The following is a 6,280-nucleotide window of genomic DNA, read 5'->3' on the forward strand; positions in this document are numbered from 1 at the left end:
CTTCTAAAAAGCATTGGCAGAACCCTCCTTCCAGAACATCTGCTTGCATCACAGCAAATGCTGTGTTTACAATCTGGAGATAGTCATTCGGTTTAATCTATTTTATACATATAGAAAATCTCCTAGTTTTTAGCATACCAAACAGAAGTCAAGTGTTGTTTAGACATGTCTATGTTATATTACGTTACATTAGAGATTTCTGTTCCGCCATTACATTGCGGTTCAAGGCGGATTACAAAAGAATTTAAGGTTGGTCTGTTACAAGAAGAGATCAGTGGTCAAGATAAGTGAAAGTAGAGAAGAGGGTGGGTATTTTCAAGACAAGTGAAGGTAGAGAAGAGGGTGGGTATTTTCAGAAAGTGAGGAAGAAGATGTTAAGATTTAATCAGGGATTTCTTGAAGAGTATGCTCTGTATTTCTCGTCTGAATAACTTGTAGTCTGTGGTTGTTATCAGTAGATTGGAGATTTGGTTATCTAATTTTGCTGTGTTTCCCACATACATGTGTAATTTACAGAATACTGTAAGTTATGCATGGGCCTTCATTGACCTGGTAACGTGGACACATCTTTGGTTGTGGTTCTTAAAACCGTCCTGGGGGACCCCCAGTCAGTTCGGTTTTCAAGATATCACTAATGAATATGCATGAGGCAGATTTGCATATAATTGAGGTGACAAGCATGCAAATCTGCCTCATGCATATTCATTAGTGATATCTTGAAAACCCAACTGACTGGGGGTCCCCCAGGACAGGTTTGAAACCACTGTTCTATGACATTAAAGAATTAGCAAGGGGTACTCATTTCCAGAATGCCCCCTTCATGTGCTAATTACTAGACTCCACTTCCCTAAAACACTTTGGGTGATACGTAAATCCAGATGTAAGCATTTGGCATATGGAAACCGGTGGTTGGATTCTATTCGATGCATTTACTCCCAGGTCAGATTTTTATATAGACGTTTAAGTCAGCTGTAGCCTAGGTTGGATTGTTTTAAATGAACCTTCATGGATATTAATGTAATTTGCCACTGATTTTACTGCAAGACAGCTCAGAATTTAGGAACAAGCTAATTCAGCTTTGTCCAGCTCGCCAGCTAGGGGTAGCCAAAAAGCTTTCCTGCAATCTAAGCACACTCCTAAGTAACTTTGGTCAATATTACAGTATTAAATATTTACTGTAGTTTCTTACTTTATAAGTAGAATTCAAATAGCAAATGCAGCCATTGATGCTGTTGGGTCAGAGAGCATGGAGCTGAAGAAGAGAGATTCCTCTTGGCAGTGGCTGTAACCCACCAGAGTCTTTTCCCTCCGAGGGTCCAAAATTTCATAGCAAATATGACCAGCAGCAGTTGGGAACCTGCAGAGTCTGGACCAGAGGTGGGCAACGAGGGCCACAATCCAGTCTGGTTTATAGGAGTTCCCCAATGAATATGCATGAGATCCATTTGCATACAATGGGAGGCAAAGCATGCAAATAGATCTCATGCATATTCATTGGGGAAATTCTGAAAACCCAACTGGATTGCGGCCCTCGTTGCCCAGCCCTGGTCTAGACTAACAAATATGCAAGATAAAAGGTATTTATGACAATCTGAATTCCTTAACTGTCATTTTGATCACTTTTCTCCTCAACAATGAATTTCCTGTCTTATTACTTCTCTTTCTTCTTCCCCTCTTAAAGTCAGTCAATTTGTACCTTTGCTTAATCTTTTGTAAACCGCATAGAACTTCACGGTATTGCGGTATATAAGCTGTTATTATTATTATTATTATTTAACTGCTGCTTCTTGTCCTCTGAAGTCAGAATTGGGTATCACAAGGACAAAGGGCCCCCTGGGTCCTATTTCAGAAGCAAGGTAGCAAAATGTAGAGAGGTCAGACACTACACTACTAATGTATTCAGGAATGCTTCCTTTACCTTTAAATCTGATCTTTTTATTATTATTATTTCTTTCTTTATGAATTTTCAAACAAGATCACAAGAATGATTCTTGATACAGAAATACAGGAAAGCAAAACATCTAAACAGCAAGGGAAAAAACACAACTTCCCATTTAAAAAAAGCTAAACCCTTTCTTAGACCACTACGTTACAAGGAGAGTCAAATTTTAAATTGAAGAGAAAGATATTAAGCATCTGCTAATACTAATCTAAAGCCCTTCTAATCAGTCCTTGATGATTTTCTTGACTGCCAGGAATTCCTTCAGGTGTTCCGGAGAAAAAAATGTATATGCTTATGTTTATTAATAATAACAGTTTATATACCGCAGTACCGTGAAGTTCTATGCGGTTTACAAAAGATTAAAAGAAGGTACAAATTGATTGAACTTAAGAAAGGTGAAAGAGAGTGATTAATAGGTCAAGAAAACCGTTTTTGATGAGAAAGAGATGCACGGGTCAGTTGTCTAGATACTTCAGGAATAGATATGTTTTTAGGCGCTTCCTGAATTCCTCATAAGTAGTGGGCGAAAGCAATTGTTCTAGATCCTTACCCCATAATGCTGCTTGATGTGAGAGAAGGTATTCATGGTGTTTTTTCAGTTTACAACCTCTAACTGGGAGGGCAACGAAGTTCGAATGTGAGCTTCTCTTGTGTCTGTTGGCTGAGAAGGAGAAAAGGTCCGTTATGTATTTAGGGACTAGTCCATATAGTACTTTGAAGCAGAGGCAGGCAAACTTTATATACCACATAACAGCCTAACAGGATCCAAGGGGTTACAATACATAGTTCATATTCATCAAGAAAAGAACTCCATTAAAAATAGAAAAGGAAAGATTAAGAGCAAAAGTTTTTAAAAAAAAATTTCCATAAAATATCATAGCAAACATCTCAACAATAACAATTCTAATAGTAAAACAATAAAACAATCAAATGTCAATTAACCATAATTAATACTTACAGCTAAAAATTTTCCATTACAGAATAAATCATTACTTAAATACAGAATTAATCATTATATAAACACAGATCACAGTCCCAAACTCTGTTCTAAGTTGAGAAGACCAATTGGGAAAAAAATGCTTTTTAATGTCTATTAAAGTATATATATGATTCGTCTTTTCTCAAGTCTAAGGGCAGATTATTCCATAACCGTGGAACTAAATAAAAACATGCACAATCTCTAGTTGACGCAAGATGTGCCTTCGAAATGTGAGGGACGACTACCCTATTGTCATTCAGAGATCGTAATAAACGCCTTGGGGCGTAGAATAGCACCAAATTAGAAAGATAGGAAGGCTGTAGCTGAAATAATGCTCTATGTGCTAACGTTAAGATCTTAAATTTGATCCTAAATTCCATGGTAACTAATGGAATTTTAAATACAAAGGTGTCACATGATCACGAATAAATGCCCAGCCTAATAATATAATTAATTGTTTGTAAACGCTTCAAGTGTCCTGACCATAATCTAACTTTGACAATACAAAGGCATGAATTAATGTATGCAATGATTTCTCATTCCAAAAATCTTGACTTCCAGAATGAGTGTCAGTCTCTGGTCTGAAAGCTGAATTGCAAGATAGACCAGAGACTGACACCCATTCTGGAAAACTTAAGAGTCTTTCGCTGTTACCATTTGTCTTCCTGGAGAAATTTTGAAACGTGGCACATCGAGGCCAAAGAACTATATACAAAAGATAAGTGCTTTGTCAATAATACAATCTTTCAAGTCATGCACATATAAAAGTGTGTTAAGGTGGAAGTTATGCTATGATTGGGTGGTGAGGTTTTTTGGGGACTTTCTGTCCCCTTTTTCTTCCATGTCTCTAAGCACAATCTATCCACTGATTAAAGTATAAGGATTATGGAGTTCCAAGAGGACTTTTAAGAAGTTACAGCAATTACACTAGCGTGTTTTTTGTTTATTTTCTTGATTTTTTTCATGCTTTTTGATTTTTGAAGTTATTTTCCTCCTATGTGGTTTTGACTTAAAGCATTGTTTGGCATGGCTCCTACTTATCTCATTTCCCATTTTGAAATATTTAAGTCTAGTAAGAATACTCAAAAAGTTACTTGTTTGCATTTTACGACACCAAAGGTCTGTCGTTATAAGAGATTCTTAGAAAAAACAGTCTGTCAAGCAGAAAAAACAAATATTTGGTGGTACATGCTGTTACCACAAACCCAATCAAATTTTTCTTTTAGAAAGTTACTGAAAACTTATTTATTTGATAAATTGTTACTCGATAAATATTGTAAAATTCTATGTATTTGAATGATTTTATTCGAATATTACAGTTGTACCATAGGATGTGTATGTTCACTGTTTGTACAATCCTCTTGATGTAAACCGCCTAGAACTAATGTGGTGTGGCGGTATACAAGAATAAAGTTATTATTTTTATTATACTGTGGGTAGAGAGGAAGGGGAGAGAACAGATGCAGGTGGTAGAAGAAAGGGAAAGGAGCAGATGCTGGACCACTGGTGGAAGAGGAGAAGGATGCTGGATTATTTGGGGGGAAAGGGAGTGGAAGAAATTGGATGCAAGGTGGGAAGGAAGAAAGAAAGAAAGGGGAAATACAGGTCATGGTGGAAGCATGTGGGAGAGGCCATGGGAAAGAGGCATAGCAAGGAGTGAATAGGCAGAAAAAGAAGGAAAAGCAGAAAAGGAACGATTTATGTCAAAAACAGATGTAATGGAGGAATGGATGAAGAGGAGAGAGGATAACTGGCAAACAAAGAGCAAAAGAGGAAAGCAGAAAAGAGACACTGGGATCAATGTGATTGGAAAAGAAATGCCTGAATAATATAGGTTTTGTTTACAACTAATTGCAATGCATCTGCTGTGGAAAATGTGCATCTCTGGTGTCTTTGTATTAGGGATAGACCTATGACATGACAGGAAATGACAGGAAAAGGCCTGAAATGCCTGTTATACCTGAAGTGGTTCAAAAGTCTGGGTCCCTGGTTCAGTTTGGTGAAATCGATGAGGGCTCTATGGTAGCCTAATGATGACAGTGTTTCCAGCGTTCCAGGGGAAGTTCAATGCCCTCACCTCTGGAGCTGGGGTCTCTCTCATTGCTAATGCTAAATGGAAACCGTCCATGGCCAGATGTGATCCCATGGGCCATAGTTTATTCTCGTCTGTATAACAACAAAGATCCACAATAACTGTTAAAAGAAGAGAGTGTGGTGTTTTTGAAGGCCTATGTTATCCCAATTGAAAATATTTAAGAAAATAAAAGTCAGCAAACTGGTTTCAGGTGATTCATTTCGACAAGATTATCCGGAAACTTATCTACTATGAGATTCTGAGTTTCATTGCCTTTCCTGAAGGCTAAAACTGTATTTCCTATAAATGTCCAAAAAATACAGCAGAAAACGTATTGCTCTGGAAGGAGAAACAGGGACAGGGGATAATTAAGTTGGCAAGAGACCAGATAGCCCATCATGTATCCATTGAAGCAATAAATAAATGTTTATTGTTTTGTCGTGCTCTAATTAAACCCAACTTTAATTATCAGTAGACTTCAAACTCAGCAAAAATGATTTTTACAGCAAATATAAGTTGAATGGTATGATACTCACTTATTAGGTGTCGTGTTCTGTAAGTACAGGAATGCAATAATTAATATTACAGTATGACTCAAAAAAGTCAATGATATGACGTAGGACGTGTTAATGCAGCATTATAGATAGCTACATAGCTGATTTTTCAGGACATATTCTAGTTACCATATGGCTCTAGAAAAATGGAAGTAAGGAGGACAGAGACAGACAAACTGTGTTTTACTTCCATTGCTTTCAAAGGAAGTAAAACCCAGATGTCTCAATCCGTTCCCCTTTTTCTGGAGCTATATAGTAACCCTACATAGGCCAATCACAAAAATCAGGACAGCTGAATGTGCAATTCAGGAACTGTGCATCAAGTAGATATCCAGAATTATGGGGCAGGGTTGCATATTCCAGGGGCCAATGCCAGTTACCTGCATAAGTTATACACAGTGTAGTGCATTAGTCATGTGGCAGCCAGATGGTCAAGAAACGTTGACGCTCCATGCAAGATTGCTCCATCAAAGTGCATTTTCTTTGGGCAGAGGGAGTGAAACCTGTGGATATAGTATGGATATAGCTGCCGAAAATGGCACCACTAATGTGGCACTAAAGTGTGAGTCTATAAAAGTTTGGCGCACTTTATAGAATCATAACCTAGCAGCATCTAAAGTGGTCTTGCATGTCAATAGCTATCCTAACCGTAAGTCCACCACATTTATGCCAGGATTTTCTTGATGACCCGTCAAATGCGCCCCAATGGTGGACACTATTTTGTCTTTTTG

This window comes from Geotrypetes seraphini, chromosome 3 (genome assembly GCF_902459505.1).
Source record: "Geotrypetes seraphini chromosome 3, aGeoSer1.1, whole genome shotgun sequence".
In the NCBI taxonomy this organism is placed as follows: Eukaryota; Metazoa; Chordata; class Amphibia; order Gymnophiona; family Dermophiidae; genus Geotrypetes; species Geotrypetes seraphini.